Source organism: Hylobates moloch, unplaced genomic scaffold (assembly GCF_009828535.3).
Source record: "Hylobates moloch isolate HMO894 unplaced genomic scaffold, HMol_V3 SCAFFOLD_3, whole genome shotgun sequence".
NCBI classification, from domain to species: domain Eukaryota; kingdom Metazoa; phylum Chordata; class Mammalia; order Primates; family Hylobatidae; genus Hylobates; species Hylobates moloch.
This window is the reverse complement of record NW_026652278.1, coordinates 73,276,153-73,293,397: the sequence shown is the minus strand read 5'-3', so window position 1 is coordinate 73,293,397 and position 17,245 is coordinate 73,276,153.

The following is a 17,245-nucleotide window of genomic DNA, read 5'->3' as shown; positions in this document are numbered from 1 at the left end:
ATATATAAATATATAAAATATATAAATATATATAAATATATAAATATATATATATAATTACAGAAGTAACATTGTCAGAATGTGAAAGACACAGAAGCACAAAATACATTTGTAATAAAATCTCTAGCTGAAGCTAATCACTGCTTCTTGTGCTCCCTGCCCCTCATAAAATGCACACATGCATGCACACACATGCACACATCCACACACACACACACACACACACACACACACACACACACACACACACGGTATCCAGCTCCTTTGGTAGACTTTTTCTCCTTTCTTCTCCACAATCCCTTTACAGGTGTGGTCTGTTGTTTCCTGGAACCAGAGATTGTAGTTTGCAAGTAGAGAGCACAGGGCGGAAGGAGACCTGGCTTTGCTTTACCCCTCACCAGCTATGGGTTCTTCTCTGAGCCTCACTTTCCTCATCTGCAAAATGGATTATAATATATACCTTAGGGTAAATCAAATTAGATCAAATATGTGGAAATGCTTTATAAAATCCAAAGCACATTGCTCCACATTGATGATGGTGGAGGTTGGTGCTTGGGGAGGGGGCTGGTTTGTTGGTTTCTGCATCAGGCCAGTTGGATCTCACTCTCTGACTCCTTTCCAGAACAGCGTCCTTCTTGCTCCCACACGTCCATTCCCAGCTCTTTGGCTAGTCCCTCCCCCAACTCCTCACCAGCCCCTGACCCCAACAACTACAGCCCCAAAGAAGAGACCCCTGCTCTAGAACCCAGCATGGACAGACTGGCTGGGGGGTATCAGGTGGGCACTGGGGGTGGGCATGGGGACAGGATGGCCCTGCACAGAGGACTGGCAGCTCACCTACCTCAGGTGTCCTGCGTCCTTCCTTGCCCTGACCCCAAAACTGCCATGCTCATTTCACAGATTCATGAACCCAAACATTTCAGGGTTACAGACTGTCCAGCCTGTGAGCTGGCAATTTCTCCTGCAGCTTCTCTGCCTCCTTGCCCTGAGTTGGAGAGGTTTTCATACCTATCTTACAGAGGCGGAAACTGAAGACTGGCACTCCAGGTGATTCCCTCTTACAGAAATATTTGCATTTGAAAGGGCTCTTGAGAACCCAAGGTTGCTGATAGTGGAGATTTGGCTGCTGTGTTTGTGCTGCTGCTGGTACAGTGGGCTGTGGGGATCTGCGAGGTCCCATCCTCCTCAATCCAGTTGCAGGCATGTGGGAATTAGCACTGACCTTTATTGCCATCTGCCTCTGCTCCTCACCCGCCCTGTCAGGACAGAGATGGATGTCATCCCGTCATTCGCCTGGCTACTGGCAGAGAGGCTAGGGACAGAGGCTGGTGCTGGCTCACACCAGCTGACCACAAAGTTGGCCATGCACACGATTCCACAGGTGTCCATCTCTGGGTGTCACCAGTCCCAAGCCCCAGGCAGGAAAGCTGGGGAAATGCCTGAGACCAGGGAGGAGCAGGTGCTGACTATATCTCATTATTCATGTCAGCTGAGTTTCAAATTTAGGCGATGGCGGTCAATGAGTGTGGGCCTTGCTGGGAGAGGGGCTCTTCCTCCTAAGTCCACTTGTCTTACTGACAGCCTCCTCCTTAAATGTTAGATAGAGAGAGCCTAGTTTCAGCTTCATGCCCTGGTGAGTTTGGACAGATATCTTAACTCTCTCTCACCTCAATCATCTGCAAAATGGGCACAATAATAAGCCCTACTTGGCCTCCCTATTGGTAACAAATGAAAGACTGTTCAAAACTCTGTTTAAGTGTACAGTGGTTTTCCTGCCAGACAGACAGAACATGGCCACTGGCCAAAATGGTAGGGGACCAGGGGCCAAGGGAGAAGAAGAAAGCAGCAGTGAGACTGCCCTGCGATTGCTCTCTTGGCATTGCCCCAGGGAAACGCAGAGTCGGTGCCATCAAGGAGCCAGGTCCAGACCCTGGTCCCATCTCCCCATTCCTTTGAGAGCATCGCAGCCACCACTTCCTGTTCTCTGCATGCCTTCTCCAGCTGCAGGCCGTGGCTCAGTGGCTTGTGGGGCTTCCTGCCATGGCTCCATACGCTGCATCAGCTTTAGGTGTGAGGTAAGAGAGAATTAGCATCTCTTTGTGACTTTTTCACAATGTCTTTATTCCACTGTGGAGGTGCCTTTGAACTTGGCTGGTGGGCATGGCCCATTGACTCACCCTCTCTATCAGCTTTAAAACTCCCCAGTGGGCACGTGGTTGCCCAGGGAGGAATGCTCTGGCCCAGGACTTCTCTGTCTGAAGGCAGGTGGTTCTGAACATCCAGCTCCAGAATGCCAGTGGAATCCCAGCTGGGTCCCTTTAATGGGTCTTGTCAAGCCGACTCTCCTCTGGCAATGATAAGGGGGCCCCCACTGCTGGGGACAGCAGCCCGGAGCCAGCCAAGCGCTCCTATCTTCTGTTCTCATAGGCAATCATGGGAGTTCAGCATCTTTTATCTGGCAGATGTAATCTTCTCAAATAGCTGCCAAGTCCTCCTCTTCCTGGAGTTCCCTAAGATAACTGTTTCCGCAGGAGGTGAAGGGGCATTTCCTTCACCAGGAAGAGATTCCATCTGTGTGCAGGTTTGCACAAAGCCATTCACTTCTAGTGGCAGAGGTTGCAGGTTGCTTTCCACAACATGCATCCTCCTTCTCCTCCTTAATAACAACATGTATACTAGGTTCTGGCCAATGAGATATAAGCAGAAGTTGAGTGATAACTTTGGGAAGTCTTTTTAAAATGGATGGTGAAGACCTTACTCCTTACTTTTCTACTTTTTACTACCTGGAATGGAGATGTGATGGCTGGAGCTCCAGCAGCTGTTTTAGGTCTTGAGGTGACCTACATAATAGGAGCCATGTGCTGAAATGATTGGGCAGTGAGATTATAGAATTAGTCCTAGAGCCTATGGAAACACTATGCCAATCCTGGGCTGCATGCCTATGGGCCTCTTTGCAAAAGAGCAAATAAACTGCCATCTTATTTAAGCCACAATTATGGGTTTTCTGTCATACACTGCTAAATCGAATCCTAACAGATATTCTTTGATTCTGAAGTCTGGCAACACCATGTTGGTTTGTTCATTCATTGAAGGACTGATTTTTTTTCAGCCATGCTGCAGCAAACACTCTGTGTACTAGGCAGTGTGCTGGGTGTCGAGGGTCTAATGACGAATGACACTCAGACTGTGCCACCTAAGAGCTCCCAGTCCAGGTTAAGAGTGAGATGTGATCCTTCTGCTCAGTGGCCTTCAGAGGCTCTCCTTTGCCTTGGGCTTGGTGCAATGTAAGGCTGACTGCCCCTTTCCCCCCACTCTCCCTCCTCTCCATGATGGACTCCTTGGTGGTTGGGGGTGCAGCCCAGAAGTGACAGCAAGTGCTGCAGAGTCAGTAGCTTCTGGGCTGAGATCTGCCTTTCACTAGCTGTGTGGCCCTGACACATTCCTCAAAAGTGCTAAACTGTTTCCTCATCTGTAAAGCAGAGATAACAGTTCTCCTCTCACAAGACTGTTCAGAGGTTTCAGTGAAACAATGGTTCATGGCATGTATTACAGTGCCTGGCATGTAATCAATACTTTTTCTCAATAATACGTGATATTACTGTTATCACCCTATTGAACTCACCCTTCCACTCAGTGATGATGACTGTGTATGAAGCAACTGCCTTGTGTCACACCCTATGTCCTCCCATATGTCCACTCCTGCCACTCTCTCCCTGGCCAGGCCCATCTCCCCTGCTTGCCTCATGGCTAGGCTCCTGGAACCCGAAGCCCAGCTGCCCTGGAGGATCTTCCCAGTGCACTCAGAAGACTGAGGTCAGTGCCCCTCTTGGCAAGCCCATTCTTCTTCCTCGAAAAGCCTACACCTCATGGATGTTGCTTTCTATGGGCTGGGGTGGGGGTCCATGGAAGTCAAGACAGTGCCCTTGTTTGACTCTGTCTCCCCAGTAGTATCTGGTGCTTAGTAAATACTTGCTGATTGGATGGATGGATGGATGAATGGGTGGTTAGATAAATTGAAGAGCTGTCCACAGACAGTGAGGCAAGTGCTGGAATAAATGAATGTACAAAATGCCATCAGAGGAAGAGGGAGTTGTAACTAGTTCAAGCAAGGGAGAAGGGGAGGGAGAGGACATTTGTGCTGAATGTTGATGGGTGGGTGTGAATGTCCAGGGTTGGCAATTACCTGCAAAGGGTCCTACCATGAGTGGGATGATCTGTTTTGTTTTACTTACACCAAGAGCTGGATACTTTCATAGATCTTGCATGTCAAAGCCTCCTTCCATGAGGTGAGGAGGAGAAGGGGGTTCCAGTGTCCCTGCTTGAGAGTCTAAGCAATAGTTCTGGCACATGCAGGGCCTTTACCCTTAGATAAACAGTCATGAAACTTCGTCATGAAGGGGATGAAGGCTGGTCTCAGTGGCATTGAGGAGGAGGGAAAAAATGCGAAAATGCCACTATATCCTAGTGTTAGAAACGCTGACCTCCAAGCCCCTCCCAATGACCAGGTGAACACAGTAGCTTACTCTTCCACTTCAGGTGTGCAAGCTAGGGCTGGGAGTGGTTGAGCCATTTCTCCCCAATATCTAGCTGGTTGGTGATGGAGCAGCATCTGGAACCTCAGAAAAGGAAAGGCTGTTGGGAACATAGGGCTTAGGCAAGGAGACCTCAGTGAGACCTCCTACTTCCCTCAACTTGGAAGTCAAATTTTTGTGCTAATATGTACTTAGCTGTGCACAGGGAGAAAGTTGGCAGGCTCCGTGGGGGCAGACCCTGGCTCAAGCTGCCCACTATATCAGAGGCTGTTATTTGTCTCCTAATACTGTTTCTCCTTTGTTTACTTGCTAATGCAACCCTAATTGTTATCTGCCCACCCAAATGAAAGATCACATTTCACAGCTTCCTTTGATGCTTGACTAAGCTCTTGTCAACAACATGCAAATGGAAGTGACCACCTCTAGTACCTTCTTTAAAAGACACTGGACTCATACCCTTTGCTCCCTCTTCAGCTCTTTTTCCCTCCTGCAACCTGATATTCAGGCATGATGGCTGGTGCTGTAGCAGCCATATGGGACCGTGGGACCTTGAGGTTGTCTTAGGAGTAGCAGCCATGCATGGTGAAATGAAAAGATTGAAAGAGCCTTGATGGAAAGAAACCCCCTGTAAGATCTCCAGACTTCCTATATTCCAGCTGTAATACAAGAAAGAAAGAAATTATCTATGAAGGGGCCATTAGTTATATGTCTGATACTTGGCTAATCAGCATACTGCCATTGCTACAGGAGGAGAGATGGCCACAGGAGAGGCACATGCAAATTCAGGCCAGACCCGAGGATGCAGAAAACAGGATGCTTGAGATAAAGGAGTGACCAACCCCAAGGGGCCACAGCCTCTTTCAGCCTGCAGCAAGAGGTACAAGAGAGAGGCCAGGTAGAAATGTGGCTTTTTTATCATGGTGAGCCTGCTCACCTGGACCACGCCCAAGTCAGCGTCTTGGATGTGCACCAGTCTGATTTGCAGGTCCCCCCTGAGCAAGTTGTGGGAGAAGGGCAAAGATGGGCTTAGCATGGAAAGGAGGTGGAATTTCTTTCAGCCCGGAGCAGAGCCAGTATAAGAGGAGCTTAACTCTAGGCTGACTCTCAACAGGTCTCACAGAGGTTCCTGAATAGACAAGTTTTCCGTTAGTATGAACCTCGAGGCCTGGGGAGCTCTATGGCTAGACCACTGGACCACAGGGATTACAGGAACCAGTGTCAATGTGGTAACAAAAAGTAGCCTGTGTGGTCTGACTTGGAGCCATTTCCGGGAATGCATGGAAGTCTGAGAGATGATGTTGCTATGGTGGGATGTTCAGGATATTTGGGTAGCTTATGGGCAATGAAGACAGGCCATAGGATCATGGATTTGTTGATAAGAACTGGGGCTCTGGGACTGTGAATATGAGGGCCAGGGAGTGCTGGCCCCGTGGCGTGGCAGCCAGGACAACCCCTCCACCCTGCCCCCATGGAGGTGAGTGGTGCAGGTGGGTGGGGCAGGGGTTTGCAGGCTCATCTCAGAGTCCGGTCACACCAGGAACAGCCACAGAGTGGGGTGCAGGTACTCACTCCCCAAATGGGTTCTCCAGGAACCCATCATATTTTCCTCCCTACGTAATAAGAATTAGCAGAAGAAAAATTTCGGGGCACTTGCAGGAGAAATGGCGGGGCTCATGCAGCTTCCTTGTCAGCTGACGGCATGACCTTAATTAACCCCACTGACCCCTTTTCACTTTGCCTGGTCTAATACTCTACAGTACCCACCCCAGGCTCTGGTTGGTTGTCTTTGCCTTGCTGTAAGTGTCAAAAATGTCAGCTTCACAAAAAGTCAATTGGAGGTTTTTTTGTTCCTCGAGCTGGAAGTCTGCACTGGGATCTAGCCTTCTGGCTCTGGGTTTTCTATCTCTGAAGGCCCCATGGTGGAATTTCCACTGAAGTTCTGTTTCCAAAAATTCAAAATGTCCTGTTCCACTCGATGTTTTGGTGTCCCAGACCTCTCTCCCACCTGCCACCTACACAGGACCAGCACAGAAATTTTGCGTTCGTTAACACACCACTCGTGTCGGTTCATTAAGAGAGGTTAACTCATTAACAGAGGACATACCCTGCTGTGACCACCACCAGTATTGTGAAAGCATCAAGTCCCACAGTGTGGGGTGCCATCTCCTCTTGCCAGTAAGCTACCTACTGCCTCCTCCTCTTCTCTTTCCCCTGATCCGTAGCTTTCATCATCACCCAGTTCTCAGCCAGTGGAGAAGGAGATAGATAGGAAGGGGAGCTTGGGTGCCAATGCATTCCCCAGAGCAGGGTTTGTCAGCCTCCACATGAATGGCATTTGGGGCTGGATAATTATTGGCCATGGGGGCTGTCTTGTGCATGGTAAGATGTTGAGCAGCATCCGTGGCCTCTACCCACTAGATGCCAGCAGCACTCTCCTCCCCTAGTTGTGACCAAAAATGTCTCCAGAGTTTGTTAACCATTCCCTGAAGGCAAAATTGCCCTGAGTGGAGGAGCTCTTACCCAGGAAAGGAGCATGGAGTGAGAGGAGGAGAGGCACAAACCTCACTGTCCCTCTGCAGCTGAGTGAGACAGTGCAGTTGCAGGGCTGAGAGCAGCCTATCTCCACCACTTATTGGCGGCGTGTCCACAAGCAGGTGACTTCATCTGCCTGTGCCTCAGTTTCCTCATCTAGATACGGGGAAGACACTAGTAGCCCCTTAGCTAGCTTCCATAAGGATTGTAGTACTTTAAATGGTGTATGGCGCTTAGTTAGTGCTGTATAAGGCAGACACAGATGCATGTCTCGTGTGGGGAGGCTGTGCCTTTTTATGATTATTTCCATGGTTCCCCTTTGCTTCCACAATAATATCCATGGCGTGCACTCAAGATTTGTTGACAAGAACTGGGGCTCTGGGACTGTGAATATGAGGGCCAGGGAGTGCTGGCCCCGTGGCTGCCAGGACCACCCCCCGACTCTGCCCCCATGGAGGTGAGTGGTGCAGGTGGGTGGGGCAGGGGTTTGCAGGCTCATCTCAGAGTCCGGTCACACGAGGAACAGCCACAGAGTGGGGTGCAGGTACTCACTCCCAAAATGGATTCAAGACCCAGTCATGCCCTTTTCTCCAGCGTCACCTCTCACCACGGCCCCCCACACCTGGGTGAACCGTGCACAGGTCGCAGGAGACACAGTGTTGTCTGTCACAGCTATGGCTTTGCTCTTGGTGTCTGACCCTTGGCTGGGATTGGGAAGCCCTGGGCATCCTCCTTCTTCACTTAGCCCACCCCTACACAGGCTTCAGGAGTCGCTTCCTCCAGGAATTCTTCCTGACCACCTTAAGATGGGGTTAATTGCCTGTCTTAGCTTGTTCCTCTTTCCCCTTCCCACTCCAGCCCCACAACTAGATCCTAGGTCAATGGCCTGCATGCAGGTATTTTATTTTGGGAAGTGATCCCAGGGTGGGCAGACTGAAAAAAGTGAAACAGAAAGAGGAGGAGAAGAAGCCAGTCCAAGAATGTATTGTCCAATCAGTTACAGCTGTGAGCAACTGGGGACGCTCTGAAGAACCTTCCGGAATGTGCCTGAGAATTTTTACACCCTAGATAACAAACATGGAAACATTTCTCCAGCTGTTCCTTCATGCCCCCTCATTGGCCCATGGCTGCCAAGGAGATGGCTTTTTTTTTTTTTTTTTTTAGATAGAGTCTTGCTTTGTTGCCCAGGCTGGAGTACAGTGGTACGATCTCGGCTCACTGCAACCTCTGCCTCCCGAGTTCAAGCGATTCTCCTGCCTCAGCCTCCCAAGTAGCTGGGATTACAGGTGCCCTCCACCACGCCCAGCTAATTTTTGTATTTTTAGTAGAGACGGGGTTTCACCATGTTGGTCAGGCTGGTCTCGAACTCCTGACCTCAGGTGTTCCACTCACCACAGCCTCCCAAAGCGTTGGGATTACAGGCGTGAGCCACTGCATCTGGCCGCCCGGGGATGTTGACCTTTCACATGCGCCAGCATGGCTGAGTGGGCTCCTTCGGGGGCTCCGTCTACCCGGTGGTGGCAGAGAGGCTCTGGGACAGGGAGAAGAACATGGTGCAGCTGGGCTTTGGTGCTGTCAGGCCACATCCATGGACAACTGATGGTTGCAGCAATGGCTGGAGCACACCACGGGCTAGGGAGATGCGGAGTGAGGCATGGAAATGTTTGCTACATTGCACCTCTTCAGTCCCCTCTGTTGCCCACCCCTCCCTACCCCTCCCTTCACTCGCCACCCTGTACTGCCATTCCCAAGTTAGCCTTGCCCCAAGACTAACTCCTTTTGAGCAGAATCTGTTATTCTTTGCTATGTACTCTGGCCCCATGCAGCGGCTGAAAGAGGCTAGGTTTAAATAAATGCCATAATTGAATGAACAAATGAATGAATGAATGAATGAGGCAGAGGTAGGCTTGGAATCTAGTGCTTTCACAACTTTTAGATTATGATAAGGCCAGTTTATCATTGCAGGAATCCTGTTCCATTATCTGAAAATGAGCCAGGTCTGGAGGTGGGGTTTACCGAGTGGAATGATACGAATATCTGGGAGGCTGGTTTGTGGAGTATGGCCACTGCTCAGGGCTGCAAATGGCCTTTGCGAAGAATGACCTCAGTGAAGACTCAAAATGGTTACAGCAAACCACCACAGCTTTAGCCCTGTCTTCCTGCAGAGCCACAGGTTTTGGAAATGGGTTAAGCAGCTGGAGTCCTCAGCAAGATGCAGAGGTGTGTGGCTGCAGAGTGATAGATAGCTGAGACCTAAGACCCAAGAAGACACTTCAATGCCCAGGGCAGGGTCAGCGACACCGTCTCTTAAGACTCAGAACTTTACGGGGAGCAGAAGCCTTCACTGACTACTTCTCCAAGGAGAATGTTTTACAGGGATCTTAGGGCCTGCTTGAGCCCCATGGAGCCAGAGTTTAGGCCCCAGGATCCTGACTCCTGGCCCAGCATTCTTGTCTCTTGTGTGTATTGTGGAGCCATACTGTTTCTTAAAGAGCTTTTCAATATTGTTTTAGTTTGGATTCTTCAAATGGTGGATGCTGGCACAAAGATTTGAGTGTCAAATCCGGTGGGAGGCAGTGCCCTGTTGTGTGTTCCTGCTCACTCAAGCACATAAGCATAACCCGGTCACTGCTCACCAGCCCAGGGACCTCTCTCTCTCTCTGCAGTTCAGGTCAGTAGTGCTCAAGAAGTGATCTTGAGAAGCAGGAAAGTACATTACGAAAGGAGAAAGCCAATATCAGGGCACTCAAATGAGGCCACTGCCATAGACAGTAAAGCTCAGTTTCGCTAGGACTTCTTGGAAGCACAGGAGACTCCTGAATTGTCTGAGAGCCTGGGATATTTATGCACTGACTCTGGGCCCCAAACTCCCTATACCTCGATGAGTGATCCCTTACAGTGCTTGGGGAGGTTAAGGGGCAGAATAGGGAGAGTTGCTTGGCTGTGCTGGAGGGGAGATGCTCACAGCGCAGGGTGAGTCTGAGCATGCGCAGAACTGTCCAAGAAGCTGAAATCGAAGGTGGGCCAAGGGGATGTGATAGAGGACCCCCAGGGTCAGATACACAACCTTGCAGCCCCCACAAGGATTTTTACTAAGGTGTCCCCTGTTGGACCTGGCCGATTGTTCTGGATTCCTTCTCTAAACCTTGGCAATCCAGTACTACAGCCACCCCGCCCTGTGTGATGTCAGGCCTGCCTGCTGTGCCGCAGCACCCTCTAATCAGAGCTGCCCACCGACAGTCCACAGGCTCTGAGTGAGAAGCTTCATCGGGCAGGTTGCTTTGAATGCAAGCCCCAGAAAGCAGCCCCGGTTAACCTCGTCAACGAGGAATTGTGGAAGGATATTTAGGACTCTCAGGATCAATAGAAAAGCCGGGGATGCAGACTTGGAAATTGGCCAGAACCAAGAAAGGTGGGCTTGATTTGGATCTGTACCCGCCCTGTGAGACTCTATTTAGTAGAAAAGAACTAGTTCCTCAAAAGGAAATTGGCAAAATCTTAAACACAAAGTTACTATCTGACTTGGCAAAAACTTAAACACAAAGTGACCATCTGTCCCAGCAACTCCATTCTTAGGTACATACTCAAGATAAATGAAGACATATGTCCAGGTAGAAACTTGTACACAAATGTTCCTAGCAGGATAATCCACAAGAGCCCTAAAATGCAAGCAACCCAGAAGTCCCTTAACTGATAAACGGACAAATAAAATGTGCATCCACATGATGGAATACTACTTAGCCTTAAAAAGGAATGAAGGACTGATACATGCTACAACATGGATGAACAACATGGATGAACACAGAACACATTCTGCTAAATGGAAGAAGTAAGACACAGAAGATCATATATGGTGTGATTCCATTCCTATAAAATATCCAGAATAGGCAAATCCATGAGATGGAAAGTGGATTAGTGGTTTTCTAGGCCAGAATGGATGAAGGTGATTGAGGAAGTAAGAGCTAAATGGTTTGGAGTTTCTTTTTAGGGTGATGAAAATATTCTAAAATTGATTGTAGTGGTGATTGCAGTAGTCTGAATTTACTGAAAAGCATTGAATTCTACACTTTAAATGGGTGAATTATATGGCTTGTGAATTGTATTTCAATAAAGCTGGTTTTTTTTTTTTTAGGTTGAGACCTGGGTGGTGTTTACATAGGAGGGACACTGTGCTCATTCGTGACTTTGCTCACTTTTCTCTATGGGAGTTACACTAAAAATAAAAAGACATCAGGGCATGGCTAGGGAAGGGGAGGGACTGCTAGACACTCAAAGACCACAAATGCCACTTCTCTCTTTCCTGGCAATTTGTACAATTTATACAGTTCTAGATATTTCTACCTGTTAATGCTGGATGAAGGAGAAGGACTCGAGGCTAAGCTCCTTAGTAAAGCTTCAGCCCATATGGACTCACTGAAGGGTCACCAAAGAGTCCTTATGGGCTGAGGTCGCAAAGTGCCAAATACCAGGAGGAGGACACAACTGCCTCCCAGGACGAAGAAACCAAGCGTTTCAATCATGTGCCATTTACCCATCTTGTGACCCCATGGGGAGGTTTCCATACTGAGAAGGGGCTGGTTTTGGAGGACATGTGTCATTTTGGCCTCAGGGAAGGGGTTGAAGGTCTTGTTCAACGTGTCAGTGGAGGTTGCCGGTGGGAGGCAGTGCCCTGTTGTGTGTTCCTGCTCACTCAAGCACATAAGCATAACCCGGTCACTGCTCACCAGCCCAGGGACCTTTCTCTCTCTCTGCAGTTCAGGTCAGTAGTGCTCATAACGGTGACTGGCCACTTTCTCAGAAGGGAATCCAAGGTGCAGAGCAGCTCAATGCCTTGTCTAAAGCCACCCTTCATGCCTAGCCTCCTTTGCATCTAAACCCAGGCGACTTATTCCTGCAGGGGTGTTTGAAGCAGCTTCGTCATCCATGGGATCCCTATCTCCAAGACCTCTTATCCCACCTCCCATCCTCCATAGCAGGGCAGCAGCCAATATTGAGGGCACGGGCTCGGCAGCCCACACCTTGGTCTCTGGAACTGGCTTTCTGCTGGCCTTCCCTGCCTTCCACCCATCTGAATCAATCCCAGTGGCTGTGTCCAAGGAAGATCTCTTCCTATCTAAACTAGGGCTTGTGGAGGAACTAGAAACCCATTCTGCAGTGATGCAGCCACTGAGGCAGGCAGTATCTAGCTTGGGACGTGCCCATTTGAAGTCTTTTAAGGATCTTCCTGCCTGTGGATCCAGTGGCTAATTTGGCTGGAAGCTCAGAGCCCTTAAGTCACCTTTGGTTCTGGAGACCGTCTAGCATTTTGTAGTTGCGCTTTGATTTCCTTTTTCACAAACTGGGCACATTCTTTGCCTTGGGCTCTGAGGGGTCCCAGTGAGTGGACTCTGGAAACTGGATAGTTTAATTGGGCACCAGGGTGGGAGATGTACCTTGACACAGAGAAGGGTGATGGGCAGGGGCAGCCAGCCACAGCACCGATGCCATCAGGAATGCCTGATGAGAAAATGACTTGGCATTGTGTTGTCATCCGCTAATCTACACCAAGGGTTATTTTTCCTTTTGAATTTCTCAGCCTCATGTAGGTGGGATTGTGGGAAGCCTGTCAAAGGGGGAATGGGAGAGAGAGAAGAAAGAATGGCAAGCAATTTATGCAATGTTAAAAATAACTGGAGGGATAAGCAGGGGTCTTCGTGAATTCTTAACAAATTGTCTCCAGCAGAAGAAGGTGGAGGAAGCAACTAGCACAAATTGTGCTTCTGTTATGCGTAGATGTTGTGTTAGGTACTTTGTGGAGTGGACTCATTTTGTCATTGTCACACCTGTGTGGTGACTTTTGTTATCCTTATTTGATAAGTGGCCCAGAGAAGTTTATACAGATGTTCAAGAACTGTTTCTATGGTAGGCGATGGACCAGTGTTGGAGCCCAGGTGCAGCTGACCCTGAGGCCAGGCCATTCTGAAGAGACACCAGTTCACATGTGAAATCTTGCTTCCTCCTCACAAGCACTTTGCAAGGTGGGTGCCACGGCCTCTGTTTTATGGGCGAAAAGACTGAGATGCAGCGAGGTGCATTACGCAGGCAGCTGGCATTCTTTCCAACAAATTCAATCTCTCTATTCTTTGCCCTTTGTGCGATATGCTAAGTCTAATTTCCAGAAACACTCCTCTCTCTCTCTCTCTCTTTCTTTTTCTTGTTCCAGGAAACTGCTTGAAAGCTTTGCTGCCCTTGATGCAGTGTTCCAGGTCAGCTCACATTCTAGAAGCATCTATGACTGAGGGTATTTTAAGAGCGGGTGAGCCAGGCAGGGAAATTTGGAAAGCAGCCAGTTGCCTGACACTTGTCTGTTTGGAGGGGGAGGGTGGGTGGCGGCTGATAGAGAGGATAGAGATTTTGTTTTTGTTTTTCGCTTTCTTTAGAGAGAGAACATCTCTGCCTCTGGAAATACAGAGTGGGGGTGAGAACAAGAGAAATATTAACAACAAAATACCTCTTCTATGTGGTTTGTGCTCTACCTTTGCTCCTGTAACTGTGGCATCTCAACGATTAACATTATGGGAGCGCCTTAGAGAAATGCAGATCCTATCCTACGAGAGACGGACTAAATTGGAGCCTGTTTCCTAACAAGGTCTCCAGGTGGCAGGGTGAGTCGAATGCACTTCCATTGGAGAAGCCCTGGTCTCTGCCATCTTTGCCAAGCGCACATCTGTGAGCCCACCAGACACTTCTGCAGGACCTGCACCACAGCACATTCAATGGGGGCTGCCGGGCACTGAACCCATTCTCTCCTCAACTCTCTCTTCCCTGTGTTCCTGTCTCCATGGTGCCATGTCCACCCATTGCTTAGGGCCCAGCCAGAGGCAATCCTTCCTCCTGCTCTCTGTTGTCCACCCCAAGTCCAGAGGACCCCACTTCCTAAATACGTCTTGGTTGGTGCACTTGTGCTGTCCTCTCTGTCACTGCCCCATTCCATGGGTGCCTTGCCTGGGCTTTCCGACAGTTTTTCACACTGAGGCTGGAGTGCACATCCCTCCACACAGATCTGAAGACAGAACCCTCCACCCCACATCTAAAGCCCTCCTGCCCCCTACCACCCTTTGAATCAAGTCCAAGCCCCTCCATCTGGCCAGCATGATTGGGTTTTGCCCAACCCTCCATCTTTTCTCTGGAAACTACTTCCCAGGCCTTTCAGAATGATTTCAAGCTTTTGTCCCTCTCTGTATAAATTATCTTTTTACCCCCTTTGGCTGCTTTATCATGTTTTTCTTTATCATTGGTTTCAGCAATTTGTTTATAATGCATCGTGCCTTGGTTTCCTTTGTGTTTATCCTTCCTGGGGTTCATTGACCTTTTTGGGTATGTGAGCTTATACATTTCATCAAATTTGGAAATGTTCAGCCATTATTTTATGCATTTTTTTTTTTTGCCTCTCTCCCTTTCATGCTTATGTTTAGCTGTTTGGTGTTGTCCCATAGCTCACTGAGGCTCTGCTGGTTTTTCAATATCTGTGCTTCACTTAGGATAAATCTATTCTCTAAGTCTTTAAATTTACTGAGCTTTTTCCTGGTAATATCTAATCCATTGTTAATTTAATCTAGTGAAATACTCATTTCAGATACAGCAATTTTTATCTTTGGAGGCTTCTTCTTGATTTCTCCTACTTTTGTCTTTGTTGTGTCCCTGTTTTCCTTTAGATGGTTGAACACAATAGCTGTTTCAGAGTCCTTGTCTGCCGGCTCCATCATCTCTGCTATTTCTCATCTCTTTCTTTTGACAGATTTTCCTTCTGGTTACAGTCCGCACTTTCCTGCTTCTTGGTATGTCTGGTAATTGGTAGTGGATGATGGACATGGTGACTTGTGTGTTGCTGAGTGTCTGGATTTTGTTCCGGAAAGCAGTTGAGCTGCTTATGGATTATTAGATTGCTTCCAGCCTGCTTCTGGGAGTTGCCAGGGCAGGCCTGGAGTCACCCTCACTCTTGGGATGGTTTAGGCTGAATGTTTAGGTGCAATTCCTCTGAGGCCCCACTGAATGCCCCAGGTGATCACTGAGGACTCTCCATTCTCCTTGCCAGACTTCCAGTGTCTCTCTGCCCTGTGTGAACTCTGGGAGTTGTGTGGTTTACGACTCCCCATTGGTTGTTTGCCTGGTTTTGTGGCATTTCATTCTATGCAAGCAGGCCTAGTACACATCAAGGGGATGGCTCTGCAGATTTCTGGAGCTTTTTTTTAGTTAGTTCTTCTCTTCTGGAAATATGTCCTGCAACTTCCAGCCATTTCAGCCTTCCTGAACTTCCATTTCTGTCTCTTCAATTCAGTGAGGCTATGAAGTCTGACTTCCTCCTGTGCCTCTGATCTGGAACTCATCTCTAGGCGGAAAGCGAGGGGCTCATAGCCAGAAGGCCTGGATAATTACGGGATTCACTTCTCCCCTGCCCTACTCTCAGGAATCAGTGCCCTTGTCTCATCCTAGAAAGTGTTGTTTCATATATTCGTTCCATTTTCCTAGTTGTTTACAGCAGAAGATTAAGTCTAGTCCCTGATATTCCACCCTCCCGCAATGACAGGGTTTTGGTAATATTCCCTCTGGCTAGAACGCTCTTGTTGGATTTTACCTACCCCACCCCCCCAATCATTCCCCCCAGTGACTTCAAATACACTACATCATTGGAGACCCCATCTTTAGGGACAATTCCCATCACTGGAGGGTTATGCCCAACCTGAGCTATAATCTGATTCCCAGAGTTCACCACACTCCCAGGAAGAGTTAGAGCAAGGATTGTCGCTAAAAATCTGAGCAGCATGCTACAACAGACTTTCCTGTCTTCTAAAGTTGTTTTCACAAAAGGTTTGGAAGGCAACTGAGAAACAGAGGCTCAGAAAGGCTCAGCTCCTGCTCAAGTAAGTGGCAAGATTGACTGATCAATCCCAGAGCCCGTACTTTAGGATTTGCCACCAGCAAAACTTAAGCGTCCCTGTTTCTGATCCTCTACCCCATCCCCAGGGGTGTTTGTGACAGAAGATCCCAGCAACCTCTCCTCCATCTAGTTTGCTGCTGCACAGCCTGCACTCTACCTGCCAAACCCATGAGCTTCTGTTTGTTGTGACATTATAGTTTTGTTTTGTTTTGTTTTCTGAGGCAAACAATTCTGCTATCACAGTAGCTTGTTATGACTGTGGCCGGGGAATGGGTGGTAGGAGCCCAGGAATCACTGAGGAAGGGAGCGTCTTTGGCAGGCTAGCCTGTTAAGAGCAGTCATAAAGGATCCTGCAGATGAGATGGTGGGTGGCGAGGAAAGAGCGTCCCTCTGAAGGCATAAGCATCTGTCAGTCACTCAGGTGGGCTACAGCCTCTAATGCTGCCCTGGTGTGTCTAGGGTGGATCAGAAAGCTATAGTGGTGCCTGGAATGAAGGGGATTTTTATATAAACGGGGAACATTCTCTTTATCAAGCATTCACTCTACCCCATGGCAGAAACTGTTTGAGGAACTGTATCTCCTGTCATTCTCATGGTGTTCTCTTTGGGGGAATTAAAAAAAAAATGTTACAATTGTATACGCTCACTGAGAGGAAAAAGTATGAACAACCCAACAACAAAATAAACAAATCATTTTAGGATTAAAGAAAACAACTTATCTGCATGCTATAGATCTGCTATAGTTTGGATATTTGTGCCCTGCAGATCTCATGTTGAAATGTGATCTCCAGTGTTGGAGGTGGGATCTGGCGGTGGGGGCGGTGTTTGGGTCACAGTGGTGGATCCTTCATGAGTGGCTCAGTGCCCTCCCATGGTAATATGTGAGTTTTCACTCTATTTGTTCATATGAGATTGAGATCTGATTGTTAAAAGGAGCCTGGCACCTCCTCCCTTCTCTCTCGTCCCTCTCTCGTCATGTGACCCGCCTGCTTCCCCTTCATCTTCCACCAAGAGTGAAAGCTTCCTGAGATCCTGCCCGGAAGCAGACGCCAGGGCCATGCAATTACTTTTGAACCAACCTAACACATTAGCCAAGCTCAGGTATGCCTTGATAGCAGCACAAAACAGACTACTACAGTAACCTTTCAGAAACACTTAAAAATAGCATTTGGAGGTACAATTTACATACTATAAAATCCACCCATTTTAAGGGTACAGTTGGATAGTTTTAGTAAACTTACACAGCTGGTAACTTCTTACCACA